The sequence below is a fragment of the Copadichromis virginalis genome, linkage group LG2 (assembly GCF_057382275.1).
Source record: "Copadichromis virginalis isolate Kocher_CV1m ecotype Utaka linkage group LG2, C_Virginalis_male_GT1.1, whole genome shotgun sequence".
In the NCBI taxonomy this organism is placed as follows: Eukaryota; Metazoa; Chordata; class Actinopteri; order Cichliformes; family Cichlidae; genus Copadichromis; species Copadichromis virginalis.
In genome coordinates, this window is record NC_140619.1 from 20,079,244 (window position 1) to 20,098,733 (window position 19,490).

Consider the following 19,490-nt stretch of genomic DNA (forward strand, 5'->3'; position numbering starts at 1 on the left):
ACCCGGACGCCCACCCCCAGACACAAAGAACCACCAACACACCGACACCTGAGGGAGTCCGCCACCGACAGGGGAAGTGGTGGTGGGTGGAGATAGGCCTCCAAACCTTGGAGGGCCTGAGGTGTCCCCAGAGAGGTGGCGTCTGATACCCAACCTGACATATAGACACAGACATACAGGCACACACAGACACAAACATCCATTCCCACCCTCATGCTCTCATATGCACTCACTCCACACTCAACCAACGTGGAGACAGACATAAAGAGACGCTGTACACACAATCACACTCCCCAAGCGTACTCTACAAACCGGGTCTAGGTACCCTTGCCCCTGGAGGGGGGAATTGCACCCAGACCCAGGTGGTGTTACCCTTTTCCCTGCGGTGGGGAGAGGCAGACCACCCCGACTCCGCAGCAGCAGGGAGGCCCCACACCCCAGACCGCAGTCGGATGGCCAACTCCTCCTACTAGCCCTCCCGCTCCAGCAGGCCGCAGAGAATGGGGGTGGGAGAAGACTCCAAACCTCCCTCCACCCGCTCATTGTAGTGTTGATGCATATGTGTTCTAAGGTGCAATTAAAACCCAGGAGGGCATGGAGCTACCTGCCAAGGAGCAGCAGGTAAGCGCATAGTCCCTCCTGCTAACCCTCAATGACTAAGTGTATTTAAAATTGAGAGGTGGGCAACGACGTCAGGGGTGAGGTATACACCCTGATGGTGATTTGGACTCCGTGATTGTGCCCACCCCCAAGATCCTATATGTATGTGTAATGAGAGTGTGAATAATGTGAATGTCTAAGTTGTGGGATAAAATTGAGGCAGAGGCAGCCAGAAGGGGACAGGGGGGGGGGGGGGGGTAGCCTCCTCTGCACCCTGGTGACATACCCCCACTCCAAGGCCCTGCATGTGTGGGTGGTTGTGGAGGAGCGGGAAGAGGGAGGCAGCTGGAGATGGGGAGGGAAGGAAGGGAGGGGCAGGTAACCCCTCCCTGGGGCCAGCTCCCCCGCTGACCCCAGTAGGCACTCCCACCCTCCGCGACCCGCCAGGGAAGGGGGGCCCAGGCCCATCAGACCGGGGCCCAGTGCAGTAGCGCCCCCCGGCTCCACAGAGCCCTGGACAGTCCACCCAACCCCACCACAGAGAAAACTGCACCCACCCCACCAACCACACATCTTCCAGACTACATAAGACGGTAAACGCCCAGGCTGAGATCTTCCTCCACCTCTCCTGTATCTCCCCCTCCTGCAGAGAGTTCCTGAAGAGAAGAAAGCTCCTGCAAGATGTGACCATCCCCCCCACCAGTTGAAGAGCCCCCCAGGCGGCTCGACGCACCGGCGGCACCCTGCTCCAGGGCCGGGCCCCCATGCACCCACCCGCCCACAACCCCGGCAGCACTATGATCTTCAGGCTTTCAGGCGACTGTGCGTGGGCTCAGGAAGACTTCTGCACAGCATTGTCAGTAAACACAGTTCATCGTTTAATCCACAAGAGCAATTTTAAACTCTTCGATTTAAATAAAAATAAAAAAACAAAAAGATTTCTGTGCCCAGGCTTTTTGAATCTGTCCTGTTACCTGTCTGCTATCTTCAGTAATCACAGATGTAGGTTCCTCCAGGCTGAACAGGAGTGGGGCCAAACAGCATGTTATCAACACTGTGTTCAAAACCCAGCATCTGTGATGGTATGAGGAGAATTAGTGTACATAGCACTGGTAGGGTATACACTGGAACCACTAATGCTGAATTATACTGAAGCCTATATTCAAGGGAACATTTAAGCATTTTACAAGTCAGCTTGAGCATTGTCTCAGCATCTTAGTGATTTATTTATTTATTTGGATGTTTATCCAGTAACTTCTGTCCCCTCCGTGCCTTCATCCCGCTCACTCGCTCCGTCTTCTTTTACCCTGCTAATCTGTTTTTGTGTCTCTTTGTGTTGTTCTTGCTCTCCGGTGTTGAAAATGTTTTTTCTTTTCCGTGCTGAGGAGAAAGAAAACGAGTGTGATGACGGATTTTCTGTTTGGTGGCATCTTATTGGAAACCAAGCATCTATAATTAAAATGCTGACAATGCCTTCAAATGCTAAACTATCTCAAACATCTGTTTCTCCCTCTCTCTTACACACACACACACAGAGAGAGAGAGGGGGGGGGGGGGGGGGGGGGACTGGCTATGCTTCCAGTTAAAGAGTGAAGACAGAATGCACACAGCACACAGTTCTTTACTGTCCATTGGAGCATTAAATATAATTAACTACTGAAAGTTTCCACATACTTATGTATAGCATACATGTATGCTATACATAAGTATGTGGAAACTTTTATTGTATTGTCCCATATCAAAGATATGGAGGCATATCTGTGCATGGAGCAATAAGGAACCCTTTATTTTATCAGGCTTCTGAATTTTGTTCGCGGATTTGGATACAGTTACAAGTTACAGTTACTGTTCCTGCAGTCAGGCAATAATACATTTTCTCACCTAACTTGAGGATTAATATTTATTTAATTTGGAGAGTTGGGCTGTTACCATTGCAATTCTTGCTTTATTTGTATTAGTTTATACGTCATTGTCCAATCTTTGTCATGTATTATTTACTGTCTAGAATTTAAGTCAAATTGACACATTGTGAAACAACTTAACTTGTGTTGTTGTTGTTTTTAATTGTGAAAAAAGCAGGACAGCACGACACATATCAAGGACAAGGATATAGAAGACTTACAAGAATAACACAAACAGGAGAACACTCGTATGAATATGGGGATGTTAGTGATAGAAGAATGAGTGCATATGTGCACAGCACTGCTATGTGAGTAAGTTTAACCAAAACCAGTCAGTAATCAAATAAATGCTAATAGTAACACAAAAGTCAGCAATAACAACAGTCCCCATCCTGCTGTTTGTGGAGCAGCTTTGCTAGGCTGACCAACATGCTGTACCCGTCTGCTGTCACCAAAAATTTGTACGGTAATGACTTGATACTGTTTGTATCCATTCCTTTAGCTTAGCTGCAAAGAAGCCAGAAGTCATAACTACATACTTAAGCATACAGTCGTCTGCTGTGGCTAAATTAACACATAAATTAGTATTTTTTAACTCTTTGCCTCATAAATACAACATCTGACCTTTTCTTAACGTCGCAGTGCTTCATGTGTGTAGGACTAAAGAATGTCCTGACCAATCGGGTGTCTGGTTGTATAAATGTGTTGGATTAATTAGAGAATTCTGTTAAAGAAGATTGTTGATTTTTTCTATTGCAAATTGATCTTTTCTCCAGCAGCTCCTGAGAGACAAAAAACATTTTCCATGGAATGTGAGTGCAAAAGAAATCTCTTCTCCCCATTTTTACCCACACTTTCCTGACACTGTTTTTTTGGAGAAAGAAGGGCTGAAATTGACCTGTAATACACCTGAGTGAGAATTGCCTCTGGTTCTTCTCCAAAGATCTGTGGAGAGTCTATTACAAAGATTTCACTTGCTCTCAGTCGAGATAAAGCTGCTGCTGGCAATGACGTCAGAGAACAGAATGAGGAAGCAGTGCGCCCGTTCAATCCAGCTGGTTCGGGTAAAATGGGATTTGAGTGCCACTACACTCAGACAATCCAATCATTTACTACTGTGAACAACAAAGCTAAGTTCGGGATGACTCAGCTGGATGCATCTAAAAGCTCCAGGCACTGAGGAGACACTGCACGGTCAGTGCCCATTGTGTATGTTTTGGCATGCTATTACAGGCAAACAGTGTCCGTGTGCCATAGGGACGTGAACCCGACAAACCCAATCAGACACCTGATGAGATTTCACTCAGAGAGGCCTCTTCTGGTCACACAGGCTTAGTGCATTAGCCACATTCACCTGTATGACGAATGGATTCCCTATTATCATTGCACTGTCTGCATGTAGGTGATGTTACAAAGGTGATATCAGGCCTTGGTTAGTCACGCTCTCCATGTCATGTTAGGCCTTCTACACTTTCAGCAACAACCCATACTGATATACTATGTAACCTTTAGAATATCTCACATGTTGCACAATTAAGACTTTATTATGTATGACTTGAAGAGGCACTGTTAAAAAATGTGTTTTCTTCAGGATTATCCATGTGGCAAATTGTACAGTAGGAGGCACCTTAAACATTACATCAGTGGGGAAAGTTTCCCACAGTGAAGGAACGCCAACAAACATGCAGCTGTGAAACCCATGAACTCGCCTTCAGCCTGCCGTGAGCAGCACCAACACCAACAGACGGTGTGAGTTACAGAGACTTTGAGTTTAAAATTTTAAAATGCTGCCTTTGAATATTTTTATCATTAATAAATATTACAACTACAACAACAATCACTTTAACTTGGAATCCAAGCCGTTCTGAAATGAACTATACACTGAACCTTTTACCTTTCCTCTGCCACCTTAGCTTTTTCAGAGCTGTTATTGTGCTGCAACCTGTCTCTTCTGCTGAAACACCATTAAAGTCCCAGCTGGCAGATATTCATATAACAGTGTACACCTCTCTCTGGCTTGGTTCAACCCTCTAAAGCCACAAAAGCAAGGGTGATTATAGTTCTTTATTGAAGTGGAACTTTTCTATTGCTACTGACTGCCTGTGAAAGCCAACTCCTCAATAGAACACTGAGAAGTATGGGCACTTCATCCACACACTCAGAAGCAATGCACCTACAGACTGGTTGTGAGTACTCTGTGGTATTTGGGATAGCTCTACCATTACTTAACTACAAGGGGAAAAATCTCTGGTCTGCGTCACCATAGTATAAAACAGGAAGCTTGCTTGTTTTGAGGCCCTTAAGATTGCTGTCAATGAAATAGCTCTTATCCAGGAAAAGAACAACAGAAGAAGAAGGGTGACTAGGATGAGCAACAGCAGAAGGCTGTGCTAGCAGTAAGCCACCAGGCTGAAGTGAACACATTAGAAAGATCCAAATAAAATAATACCTACACGTACCAACTTTTCTTAGCCAGCACGGAGTAGCGTTGCTTTCATTTGGGTTTTTTCTACCTGTCAGCTATAAAAATGAGCTCTTTCCTCTCAGTGCTTTTCACCGCCTGCTGAGAGGCAACCTCTGCTATACAATATTACATTAATAAGAGAGAGCTTATTGCTCCCACAGGATTTAGCATTTACCTTAATGAAAAATGTGTTATGCTAACTGGATTATTATACACACACACTAGCATTAGCAGCTATGCCAACTCTTTCTCCTCTCCACAAGCTAAAAATATGGAACACACAAACGTGCACAGGCTCCTACACACACAAACACATGTAGGAGATGCTAAATAAAGATGAATGAGGTTTGATATTGTCGCACCGGTACAAAGGACATTTCCTCTGACCTGCATCTCTGCTGTGTCAGCACTGTTCTTATGACTGTGTGTATGCTAACTGACTTTAAAATAAGGCCTCAGCAGAGAGGTGTATTACTGCATATTGGTGAGGAGAAACACTATACTTCGCTAATGACAACAACTGGGACCATAATGGAGGGTCAGTGAAAAAGTGCCTACGCAAAGAAAGTTTTTTAATCGACCAGAAAACTATTTACAACTTCAGGTTATTGTTTACTGAACAATGGTCTTGGATGTATCTCCGTGATCCATTTTGAAAAGTTTTCCCTTATGGATGTAGCTCAGTGTAAGAAACGTTAGTTTATTTAACATCTAAAAATTGTTAGCTAACTCAAATTTAGCATTTAGCACCAAAGGAGAGTGCATGGGATGTAGACCCGTGGATTTAGTATTTAGGCAATGAAGGGGGAAGACAACTGGCAGCTGTTTTTTTAGGTTCATTAAAATGTTTCAACTCTCATTTGAGAGGCTTCTTTTCTTCTAAAAACTGGGTACCAGGTATTTAACCCCAGTGGGTTTTGTCACAATGGGGCTGCCGACCCAACCTAACCATAGACGTTTGATAGTAATTTGTCCAAGTGTGTGCCAACTAATTTTAGCCTTTTTTGTTTCAATATCTGCGCAACAATTATATTGATTTGTAAGTGGAAAGTTCCCGGTTAGGCCCTACCCTTCCCATCCCTGTTTACCATCCTTTTGCTCGTTAGTCAAGTTGCTGTTATAGTGGACGGTACTGCAAGCTGGAACATCACTCTTACCAGAACAGACAGTAAGTGAAGAACTGGTTCATTTATCACAATGCCAAATTCACTAAGGCTGTAGATCAGACCAAGGAGCACAATTAGTAGCTGCAGCCCAAAACATTGGAACACAAAAGACTCACTGGAGAAGGAGCTGCTTGTACAAGAGGTGATGAAAAAGCTATGAGAGCAGAACCATAAAAAAGGCCTTATCTGATTTAAATCAATCTATTGTCACATTTGGTGTCACCTTGTGCATATCTGTGTTGTCTGTTATTTTTAGATCACTTTGTATGAATTTTCCATTGTCCCATTCTACCTGTGCCTCTACGATGGGTGCTGGATCTCGTAACTAAATCTTTACAAAGATTTTATAAAAACAGTGATCCTGCAACTTGATTTTTCATTTTTGCAAAAAGGAAATAGAATATAGTTAAATCTTACAAATGATATTCATTGTTTATGTTTTGGTTCATTTAATCTTCTTTAGCTCTTGGGTTTCCTAGTTCTTTGTTCATGTAGACTCTTTGTGCCAGCTCCCCCTGTGGTAAGTCTCCCTTGTTGGTTAGCGTGTCTAATTTGTCATGTCTCATGTCTGCGTGATTTATGTTGTCAAGCCTGTGTTGTCATGTCTGCCGTATCGTGTTTCCTGTTATATTTTGAAAGAGGTTGGTGTTCTTTGTTCATTGTATTTAGTTCCCCCCGTCCCGTCATTAGGTTCATGTGTGTCAGCTGTGTCGTCATGTGTCTCCACTTCCCCTGATCACCTCGTGTGTATTTAAGCCCTCTGTCTCCCCTGTTCATTGTTGCGTCATCTGTGCTACTTACCTCACGTCATGTCACAGTTATCTTAGTTATTTCCTTAGTGAAGTCACAGTTAAAGTCATAGCTCCAAGTTATTGTCAGAGTCAATGTTGTCATTTTTCAGTGTCCCATAGTCACCTTAGTTTAGTCTTCACTGTATATGTTTGGTTTTTTCCCTCTTTCTGCCTAGTCTCATGTTTTGTGAGTATCAGCCCCGAAGTACAGGCTCGCCTTGCGTTCAAGTTAAGTTTTGTCTCTTGGCCTGTGTCCACTCCTGGGTCCTCCACGCACACTCCAAAAAGCAGACACTAGATGACACTAGCGCTGACTCAGTTTCCGAAAGTGTCCTCTGAAACCTCAGACCAGCTACACATAGCTACATACAGGGTTTGATTGTCAATCAGAGTTCTATATCCTAAAGTGTCTAACTCCTCACTGGACACGCTGCCAAATGAAAACTGCCAGAGATGGAACTATTTGATCTCACCTTTTCATGCTATGGTTACGGGATTGATGCTATCACAACAAATAGAATCCAAATTGTGGGAAACATCGTAAACTTACAGGGAAAATATCTGTGGCTTTTTTTTTCTACCAACATGATGAAAATATTGCAATGTTTGAAGAAAAAGTACAACATACCAATCACGCTTTTAAGCCAGATAAGCAAACTCCTGATTGCAGAGTCTCCTGGCTGTAAAGCACTACAGGTAATCTTGCTTTGATAGTTGTACCAGCAAAAAGAAAACGTGTATAGAGAATGGAAACATTCAAAGTGGGAAGCTGCTTCATGGTGTGATAAATTGGATGTTGCTGTGTCCTCTGTTTTGTTTTGCTTCATACATATTGTTATTGTTTCACCCTGTCCTGTCTCGTAGTAGCAAGGCGCAGCAGAAATCTCTGATTGTTCTGTGGTTTTAATCCCCCAGACTTATGTAGCCTACCACAGTTCTGTGCCGTGCTTCAGTGCTTCTCCACAAATGGATGAACTGCTGATTATACTTCAACTTTCAAATGAATCAAACCAGATCAAAGCACAGACCAAGAAGGGCAAGTTTTTTCCTCTAAGAAGTTAAGACGCTACCAACAACTCGTACTGTTTTCCTTGCAGAAACTCTGCTACCGTGAGTTTCTGTTACTTCCTTAACATTTGGTTTATTTTACTTGAGTTTGCATCGATGCATTTCCAGTCCTTTATTTCCCAGATTAATTTCATCAGTCTTGTTTCCAAATTAGCTCTCTGCATTTAAACCAGTAACTCTTTTTATTAACTGTCAGCTTGTATTCTTACTTTCTGTAGTCTGCACTTTCTCTGCAAACCTTTGGTTCCTGTGTGTTCTAGTGGATTTATTTTGCCATCAGTCTGCCTGGACGATGGTTAGATTATCATATGTATCAACAATGGTCTCAGTGGAAGGGAAGCTGTCAAGAAGCTATTCCTAAGAAAGGCTGAAGTAAACAAAATTACACAAGGCCTGGACTGAAAATCAGAGACAACAGGTCTTATGGATTGCTGAGTCTGGACCTCAATGTTATTGAAGAGGTGTGGCATCATCTTGACAGAGAAAAGAACAAAAGGTAAGCCACATTCAAAGAAGAGCTTTGGACGTCCTTCAAGAAGCCTGGAGAACTATTCTTGAGGACTACCTAAAGACATTAAAAGAAAGCTGTAGTTTAAAGAATAAAAGTGGCCGTACCAAATATTGACTTTCAAGCTGTTAGAATAGTAAAAACTCAGTTTTTGCCTCTGTTTCAATAAATCACTTGTTTTCAGTCTTAGATCATTTGGCCCTGGGGTTTACTTCAGATGTGCGATTATCTTAATACACATTTATGATTCTAGTTTGCAAGGTATTACTGACAGGCACCTGACACATGAGGAAAAGGAGAAACTCTCCACATTATCTTTTTTCAGGATTAGTTTACAGTACCTCCTTCTGTAACAGCAAACATATAAATGGCACTTGTGCACACAGCGATCCACAAAGTTAAGAAAAGGATTTGCCAGTGGAAGGAAAAACTAAAAAAAAAAGCAAAACATCATAATCTTTCATATATGCAGGTAAAACAGATGGATTACAAAAGGGTGGAAATGGAGGGTTTGTTATGCTGCTAGTCCACTGAACAGCTGACACCGGTGGTTTCAGATGGATCCCAGGGATAATTTATCAGCCATATGTTTGGATTTCCTTCTGTCTTTGGCATTTGACGCAGTCAAGATTAACCGTGGACGTGGCTACATGATGGGATGGAGTTCAGTCTGCTCTGCTGTCTGGTGGGGATCAAAATCTATTCTAACAGCTGTGATGAAACAAGATACAAACTTTTCAGAGTCACAGTTGTCGGCAGAGTATTCCTTCATGTTTTTAGTTTTCTGTCAGCCACAGCCTGGGTATAGAAACTATGAGCAGAACCTTATCTTGTATGCAAGTTCTGTGGCAAAGGCATTAGGGATTGTACATTATTAAAGAGAGCATCAACCACTACTGACTTTCAATTGTGTTTTAAAAACTTCACACAATGCACAAAAACTACTCCATGTTTTGGTGATTCACAATCACAATAAGGACAGCATCACAAAACGGGGTTTCAGTTCAAAATCAAGAGCTATTAGCACAACGTTTCTGATAATCGGTCTGACATGTGAAACCTAAAACACAAACCTTTAGGTTTCACAGTGCATTTAGTGGTACGTGACTCTATGTACAATTGTGACAGGTACAAAGTCAGTGAGAGGGAACACTTTGGCTCACAGCATCTCTGGCTGGAAATTTCAAGAGCAAAGCTTTAGCTCAATCTAATCAGTGCTATTAAGTCCTGTATCACACACCAGCGGGTCCTGACACAACCAGCTTCCTCTTCTAAGTGCTCGACACATGCTAAATTCAACCTTGGCTAGTTCGTAGAACTACTGTGTTTTTCCCCAGACAGCATTGTTCACACAGCAGTCTCAGTGGACTTCAAATGAGTGTTTCCTGTGGGGAGAGCACAGGGAAGCAATAATTACCTGAAGCTCTTCAAATGCTGCTGCTGTGAACACACAAACACACACACACCAGTGCACATGAGTTACAGATACAAGAATGGGCAACAGGACACCTCACTCTTTTCCTCTCAACTGACGAGAAAAAACACAGAGGATGACATTACCTTTCCTGTACTCTGTTCATTTAAACTAGAAAAAGCAAGTTCCTTCCTTATTATTCAGCTTTCAGATATGACAGTATATTAGATTTACATGTTTCACATAAAAAAAGGAAACATTTTTGGTTCAACTTCAATGTGTGTCCACTGTGAGTTGGACAGTGTAAGAGGTATAGTGGCACCCTCACCACCCTCGTCCAGCATCCTTTTAAAGACCCTTTATTCATATTTTGTCCGTTTTTTGTCTTTCCTCACTTGCTGCTAAACTGAGCTTGTCCTTTCTTGTTGAACCCAACAGGGTTAAAGATTATGTGCTCAAATAGCTGTGGGAATTAACTGACTGTACTATTGCACTATCACCTGGCAGCATGGCACTTCAAATTTAAAAGATCCATTAGTGCCAGATCACATCACTCCCTTTTTTATGAAACCTCAAATGAAATCGCACTCAGAGAATATTCACAGGCTTACTTCTCAATATCCTAAAAAACCTCCGCATGTACAGTGGGGCAAAAAAGTATTTAGCCAGCCACCGATTGTGCAAGTTCCCCCACTTAAAATGATGACAGAGGTCAGTAATTTGCACCAGAGGTACACTTCAACTGTGAGAGACAGAATGTGAAAAAAAAATCCATGAATTCACATGGTAGGATTTGTAAAGAATTTATTCGTAAATTAGGGTGGAAAATAAGTATTTGGTCACCTCAAACAAGGAAAATCTCTGGCTCTCACAGACCTGTAACGTCTTCTGTAAGAAGCTTTTCTGTCCCCCACTCGTTACCTGTATGAATGGCACCTGTTTGAACTCATCATCTGTATAAAAGACACCTGTCCACAGCCTCAAACAGTCAGACTCCAAACTCCGCCATGGCCAAGACCAAAGAGCTTTCGAAGGACACCAGGAAAAGTATTGTAGAGCTGCACCAGACTGGGAAGAGTGAATCTACAATAAGCAAGCAGCTTGGTGTGAAAAAATCAACTGTGGGAGCAATCATCAGAAAATGGAAGACATACAAGACCACTGATAATCTCCCTCGATCTGGGGCTCCACGCAAGATCTCATCCCGTGGGGTCAAAATGATCATGAGAACGGTGAGCAAAGATCCCAGAACCACACGGGGGGACCTGGTGAATGACCTGCAGAGAGCTGGGACCAAAGTAACAAAGGTCACCATCAGTAACACACTACAACGGCAGGGAATCAAATCCCGCAGTGCCAGACGTGTTCCGCTGCTGAAGCCAGTGCATGTCCAGGCCCGTCTGAAGTTTGCCAGAGAGCACATGGATGATACAGCAGAGGATTGGGAGAATGTCATGTGGTCAGATGAAACCAAAGTAGAACTTTTTGGTATAAACTCAACTCGTCGTGTTTGGAGGAAGAAGAATACTGAGTTGCATCCCAAGAACACCATACCTACTGTGAAGTATGGGGGTGGAAACATCATGCTATGGGGCTGTTTTTCTGCCAAGGGGACAGGACGACTGATCCGTGTTAAGGACAGAATGAATGGGGCCATGTATCGTGAGATTTTGAGCCAAAACCTCCTTCCATCAGTGAGAACTTTGAAGATGAAACGAGGCTGGGTCTTCCAACATGACAATGATCCAAAACACACCGCCCGGGCAACAAAGGAGTGGCTCCGTAAGAAGCATTTGAAAGTCCTGGAGTGGCCTAGCCAGTCTCCAGACCTCAACCCCATAGAAAATCTGTGGCGGGAGTTGAAAGTCCGTGTTGCTCGGCAACAGCCCCAAAACATCACTGCTCTCGAGAAGATCTGCATGGAGGAATGGGCCAAAATACCAGCTACTGTGTGTGCAAACCTGGTAAAGACCTATAGTAAACGTTTGACCTCTGTTATTGCCAACAAAGGTTATGTTACAAAGTATTGAGTTGTATTTTTGTTATTGACCAAATACTTATTTTCCACCCTGATTTACGAATAAATTCTTTACAAATCCTACCATGTGGATTCATGGATTTTTTTTTCACATTCTGTCTCTCACAGTTGAAGTGTACCTCTGGTGCAAATTACTGACCTCTGTCATCATTTTAAGTGGGGGAACTTGCACAATCGGTGGCTGACTAAATACTTTTTTGCCCCACTGTATGTATGGATCTTCATGATGGAGTGTCGGTAACCTTCATTTTACTTCTTTTTAAAGGATTCAAACTAATCACAAATGGACTTGAAGTGTCCACACAAACTTGAAATATAGAAATTAGCTTTATGACGTCATTATTAGTATTAACATTTGGTGGTTCGTACTAACAGACTCTTAACCTATTGGAATCATTTATATGAAAATTTAAACTGTATATATAAATTGTAGAGATTTGAAAGGTGCCTGTTTAGCATGTGGCTGAAAACCTCTACCCAAACTGGTTGAGGTAGACGGCCACCTCTCCCTGAGTCTGGTTCTGCCAGAAGTTTCTCCCTGTTAAACTGGAGTTTTTCCTTCCCACTATAGCCAACTGCTTGCTCATATTGGGTAACCAGATTATTGGGGATTTCTCTGTATTATTGTAAGGTCTTTACCTTACAACATAAAGTGCCTTGAGGCCACTGAGACCACTAAAAAGTGGCATCCATGCAGGGCAAAGCTAGCAGCAATATAGCAATGGAAGGATGAAACGGCAACAAAAATCAATGACTTGTATTGACAACAGGTTAAAGAACTTAAACTGGTTAATAACGTAAAGTGGTTTACTCAACTTTTAGGCAAATGACTGAAGTCATTCCTAATGGGAGTGAAGGATACTGCTGACTGGGATGTATGGGGGTAGTAAATACATTAGAGGGTGACCTGTACAACCAGAGCCTGGAAATGTCCTCTAGGGACCCATACAGGAACACTCGATGATTGAACTACTTATACGCACAGGGCTGCATGGTTCACTGAGGCCTTATATACAAATGTTTTTCATATTGATCTTTTGGGTTTCTGGGCTTCACCAATGTCTTTATATTTCACAACTGGATCAAACTTTGTGCAGATCACACTTAATCTTTTTGACTTGCCAACCAATACAGGACGTTTCTTTAAACTTCAGCCCTGTTTACTATCCCAAGCTCTGCAAGCAGCTCTGTGCTTGGAGAGTTTTTTTACTTTTTAGACATGAGATACAAGGGCGGCACCAGCTCTGCCAGTAACACGTAAGGGTTTCATCCTCAGCCCATGACTTTGATGAGTCAAATTAGAAGTTAATGCACGCTTATTTATTCACTTTTGTACATGAGTTTCTGTTTCATTAACCAAATTCTCACAACAGATGTCAACCATCAAAGCAGTGAAGCCACTGGATGACAAATCAGCTTGTGTGTCTGCAGTATGTGTGAGAGCAGCTTTTTCATCCTAAATCTACAACCCCCACTTGGTCTACTGGGACAATACTTTGGGAGGTTTACATTCTCCTCTACACGCACATGGACACACACATACACACAAGTGTGTGCACAAACCAGCTGGGGTTTCAGGACAAAAGACTAAGAATTCATGATGCTCCTCTGAGGTGATTTGCAATAGAAGCAGTGTTCCACCGATGATAAATCAGCCCTTTAAATGTAATGGAGAAATTATTGCTCACAGCACAAACTGTACTTCCAGTTTCACCTTGTTTGGCACTCAGCAAAACAGAACTTTGGTTTATGACGATGCTGAATAGTGCCATTAATTTCTCTGTAATGGAGTGCTTTGTTAATAGCTCCACTTAAATTATGCACTCTCTTGTATTATACTGTAAACTAGATCCTAAAATGGAACACTGTAAATCTCACCACAGTCATCTTGGAAAATAACCTAGAATAGAGATTGTTTAACAAGCTGTCATCTGGACTTAAATCAAGTCAATCTAGATTCAGTTCAGTTTATGTAGCACCAAATCACAACAACACTTGCCTCAGGGTGCTTTATATTATAAAGCAAAGATCCTACAGGAATTCAATTCAATTTTATTTATACAGCGCCAAATCACAACAGCAGTCGCCTTAATACTGTACAGTAGATCGTACAATAATAGATACAGAGAAAAACCCAACAATCATATGACCCCCAATGAGCAAGCACTTTGGCGACAGTGGGAAGGAAAAACTCCCTTTAACAGGAAGAAACCTCCAGCAGAACCAGGCTCAGGGAGGGGCGGGGCCATCTGCTGCGACCGGTTGGGGTGAGAGAAGGAAGACAGGATAAAGACATGCTGTGGAAGAGAGACAGAGGTTAATAACAGATATGATTCAATGCAGAGAGGTCTATTAACACATAGTGAGTGAGAAAGGTGACTGGAAAGGAAAAACTCAATGCATCATGGGAATCCCCGGCAGCCTACGACTATTGCAGCATAACTAAGGGAGGATTCAGGGTCACCTGGTCCAGCCCTAACTACAGTGGGGCAAAAAAGTATTTAGTCAGCCACCGATTGTGCAAGTTCCCCCACCTAAAATGATGACAGAGGTCAGTAATTTGCACCAGAGGTACACTTCAACTGTGAGAGAAGAATGTGAAAAAAAAATCCATGAATCCACATGGTAGGATTTGTAAAGAATTTATTCGTAAATCAGGGTGGAAAATAAGTATTTGGTCAATAACAAAAATACAACTCAATACTTTGTAACATAACCTTTGTTGGCAATAACAGAGGTCAAACGTTTACTATAGGTCTTTACCAGGTTTGCACACACAGTAGCTGGTATTTTGGCCCATTCCTCCATGCAGATCTTCTCGAGAGCAGTGATGTTTTGGGGCTGTCGCCGAGCAACACAGACTTTCAACTCCCGCCACAGATTTTCTATGGGGTTGAGGTCTGGAGACTGGCTAGGCCACTCCAGGACTTTCAAATGCTTCTTACGGAGCCACTCCTTTGTTGCCCGGGCATTGTCATGTTGGAAGACCCAGCCTCGTTTCATCTTCAAAGTTCTCACTGATGGAAGGAGGTTTTGGCTCAAAATCTCACGATACATGGCCCCATTCATTCTGTCCTTAACACGGATCAGTCGTCCTGTCCCCTTGGCAGAAAAACAGCCCCATAGCATGATGTTTCCACCCTCATGCTTCACAGTAGGTATGGTGTTCTTGGGATGCAACTCAGTATTCTTCTTCCTCCAAACACGACGAGTTGAGTTTATACCAAAAAGTTCTACTTTGGTTTCATCTGACCACATGACATTCTCCCAATCCTCTGCTGTATCATCCATGTGCTCTCTGGCAAACTTCAGACGGGCCTGGACATGCACTGGCTTCAGCAGCGGAACACGTCTGGCACTGCGGGATTCGATTCTCTGCCGTTGTTGTCATGGCCTGGGTCTAGGGACCCAGGGCTCATGTATTTTCAGTATATGTTTATGTTTATGTTTTCCGTGTGTTGTTTTGGTTTGCTCTCCATTTCTCCATGTGTCTCCGTGTGAGCTTCCGGAGGTGTGGGTTCGCTGAGGAGACTGCGAACCCAGAAGTGTTTCTGCTCCAGAGACAGCCACACCTGCCGCTCGTCGTCCTCTGCCAGCTGCAGCAGATTACGCTTGTCAAGGGAACGGCATTTAAGACTGCAGCTGAGCTGAGGCCGACGCTGGATCCTTGAGTCAGAACTCGTCAGTACTGCCGTGAGCTTTTGCGTAACCTCCGAGGAAATAGATCCCCTGCTAACCTTCTGTGTTTTGTGTTACCAGGAATCTGGAGCGGAGTGTGCCCGAGCAGGAGCTCAGCGAGCGGGAGCCCGGCGTGCGGGAGGAGCGCCCCGCTCAGCCACAGCCGGAGGTCGGCGTGCCGGAGGGACCCGCTCAGCCACAGCTGGAGGTCGGCGTGCCGGAGGGACCCGCTCAGCCACAGCCGGAGATCGGCGTGCCGGAGGGACCCGCTCAGCCTGAGCAGGGGGTCAGTGTGCAGGATCCGCGCCCTCCATGCCGTCCACGTGCAGCACGTCGGGGATTATGGGCCGTTCTACTCCACCACCCGCCGGAGCTGTTGCAACGCCGTCGCCACCGGGCCCGCGATCGGCCGCCGGAGCTGTCACATTGCTGCCACCGGACCCGTGGCCGCCCGCCGGAGCTGTTGCGACGCTGCCGCCACCGGACCCGTGGCAGGGCGCCTGAAGTATTCAGTTGCTATCACGGGACCCGAGGTAGGCCACCTGAACTCTTGTGTTATGGTTACTGGCCGCCTGAACTGGTTTTCTCACGCCACGGTTTTGGGGGGTTATTGAACTGTTTTGTGCCTCCGCTGGAGTCGCGGTTGAGCCTCTGGGACTTTTGAGATGAACTATTTGGTCATTTGGGGGTTGGTTCCGGCCCTCCGTCCTATTATCCCCCCCGCCGCCCGCCCTGGGGTGGTTGGGTTGTGGTTTTTGTTTTGGGTCGTCGGGAGCCGACCCTTAGAGGGGGGGTACTGTCATGGCCTGGGTCTAGGGACCCAGGGCTCATGTATTTTCAGTATATGTTTATGTTTATGTTTTCCGTGTGTTGTTTTGGTTTGCTCTCCGTTTCTCCATGTGTCTCCGTGTGAGCTTCCGGAGGTGTGGGTTCGCTGAGGAGACTGCGAACCCAGAAGTGTTTCTGCTCCAGAGACAGCCACACCTGCCGCTCGTCGTCCTCTGCCAGCTGCAGCAGATTACGCTTGTCAAGGGAACGGCATTTAAGACTGCAGCTGAGCTGAGGCCGACGCTGGATCCTTGAGTCAGAACTCGTCAGTACTGCCGTGAGCTTTTGCATAACCTCCGAGGAAATAGATCCCCTGCTAACCTTCTGTGTTTTGTGTTACCAGGAATCTGGAGCGGAGTGTGCTTCTAAGTCACGGTGTGGGAATTGGAGTTTTTGGAGTCGCCACCTTTCTCTTTTACGGACATCTGCACTGTGTGGGATTCAGGGAGAATCACCACGGGACCACAGTGCTGGGATTTTGTATATAGTTGTGTGTTGTTCACCTCCTGTAAATAAATCCACTGTCCTTCGCTAAGAGTCTCGCGTTTTGGGCCCTACTTTCACTGCCACTCCTCGGTCTGCCATCGCAGCCCGTGACAGTTGTAGTGTGTTACTGATGGTGACCTTTGTTACTTTGGTCCCAGCTCTCTGCAGGTCATTCACCAGGTCCCCCCGTGTGGTTCTGGGATCTTTGCTCACCGTTCTCATGATCATTTTGACCCCACGGGATGAGATCTTGCATGGAGCCCCAGATCGAGGGAGATTATCAGTGGTCTTGTATGTCTTCCATTTTCTGATGATTGCTCCCACAGTTGATTTTTTCACACCAAGCTGCTTGCCTATTGTAGATTCACTCTTCCCAGTCTGGTGCAGGTCTACAATACTTTTCCTGGTGTCCTTCGAAAGCTCTTTGGTCTTGGCCATGGCGGAGTCTGACTGTTTGAGGCTGTGGACAGGTGTCTTTTATACAGATGATGAGTTCAAACAGGTGCCATTCATACAGGTAACGAGTGGGGGACAGAAAAGCTTCTTACAGAAGACATTACAGGTCTGTGAGAGCCAGAGATTTTCCTTGTTTGAGGTGACCAAATACTTATTTTCCACCCTAATTTACGAATAAATTCTTTACAAATCCTACCATGTGAATTCATGGATTTTTTTTTCACATTCTGTCTCTCACAGTTGAAGTGTACCTCTGGTGCAAATTACTGACCTCTGTCATCATTTTAAGGGGGGGAACTTGCACAATCGGTGGCTGACTAAATACTTTTTTGCCCCACTGTATATGCTTTAGCAAAAAGGAAAGTTTGAAGCCTAATCTTGAAAGAAGAGATAGTGTCTGTCTCCCGAATCCAAACTGGGAGCTGGTTCCACAGAAGAGGGGCCTGAAAACTGAAGGCTCTGCCTCCCATTCTACTTTTAAATACTCTAGGAACAACAAGTAGGCCTGCAGTGTGAGAGCGAAGTGCTCTAATAGGGTGATATGGTACTACAAGGTCATTAAGATAAGATGGGGCCTGATTATTTAAGACCTTGTATGTGAGGAGCAGGATTTTGAATTCAATTCTGGATTTAACAGGAAGCCAATGAAGGGAAGCCAAAACAGGAGAAATCTGCTCTCTCTTTCTAGTCCCTGTCAGTACTCTTGCTGCAGCATTTTGGATTAACTGAAGGCTTTTCAGCGAGTTTTTGGACATCCTGATAATAATGAATTACAGTAGTCCAGCCTGGAAGTAATAAATACATGAACTAGTTTTTCAGCGTCACTAAGAGACAGGATATTTCTAACTTTAGAAATGTTGCACAAATGGAGGAAAGCAGTCTTACATATTTGTTTAATATGTGCATTGAAGGACATGTCCTGGTCAAAAATGACTCCAAGGTTCCTCACAGCATTACTGGAGGCCAAGGTAATGCCATCCAGAGTAAAAATCTGCTTAGATACCATATTTCTAAGATTTTCAGGGCAGAGTACAATAACCTCAGTTTGATCTGAAATAAGCAGCAGAAAGTTAGCGGCCATCCAGGTCTTTATGTCTTTAAGACATTCCTGCAGTTTAACTAATTGGAGATTATGTATCGGAATTTCAGGAGCAGGACCACGCCTCCAAACACACTCCTTCCGGCTGTCATCTATAGTTCTGCAGTAGTTCAGTTCAGTTCTGCAAGCTGATCATTCTCGTTTATGTGCCCCTCCCTCCTTCTTCTCCATTCTTAAACTTCTTCTCTTCTATTTAGAACATGGGGATCTGCCAGGCCCGGGAGCCATTGCCAGTCCCCTTCGAGGCCTTCCCCAAATCGCAGCTCAATTCATGTCAAAGCATTCACTTTTTCTTACTAAAATGCTGTCAAACATAAATGAGGACGTGGGCCCAGCTAGTGAATTTGTGTGTGTTATCTGGTTTCAAGGACAGATAGAGCTGGGTGTCATCATGCTGCAATCCAAGGACATTCAGGAAGAAATGAGAAACAAAGTAACTGAGCTCTCAGTCTGGAAAAGGTTATAAAGTCATTTCTAAAGCTGTGGGACTCCAGCAAATTTTTAAACTACATGTCCCATGTATTTAAAAAAATTCCCCTGAAGTTTCAAAACTCATACATTTCACTCTTCACTCACTGATGGCCCACTCAGGTCTGTGTACCTCATGCCTTTGCAACTGCACAACTTTCCACAGTCTCCCTGCTGCTGAATCTCCTTTGCCAAATTACTAAACAACTCTGTGGCAGACTTGTCAAATAATACTGTGTGTCAGGGATCCTTTTGTGAGTTAAACTGTCTTTCAAGAGACATATCACCATCTCGATAAGGAGACAAACACACACACAGAAACACACAGGTGGCCTTCTTCTCTGTGCTTTGTGTCAGACGAATGATTTCCTCCTTCTCTGCTTTTCTCTGTCAATATTTGACACACTTGAAATCCTTGTTTGTTGTTTCAACAAAAGATTTTTCTTCTGTCAACAATGAGAAAAAGAATTAGTTGACTTACAAATGTGGAGCCAAAATGCTTTTTGGAGCTGCAGTTACTTGTGC

At 44.1% G+C, this 19,490-nt stretch overlaps 1 pseudogene; it reads left to right on the forward strand.

Moving 5' to 3' along the window:
* The window catches only part of LOC146717188 (uncharacterized), an 87,219-nt pseudogene extending 70,508 nt beyond the window's left edge, over positions 1–16,711 (forward strand).
* The last annotated feature ends 2,779 nt before the right edge of the window (positions 16,712–19,490 follow it).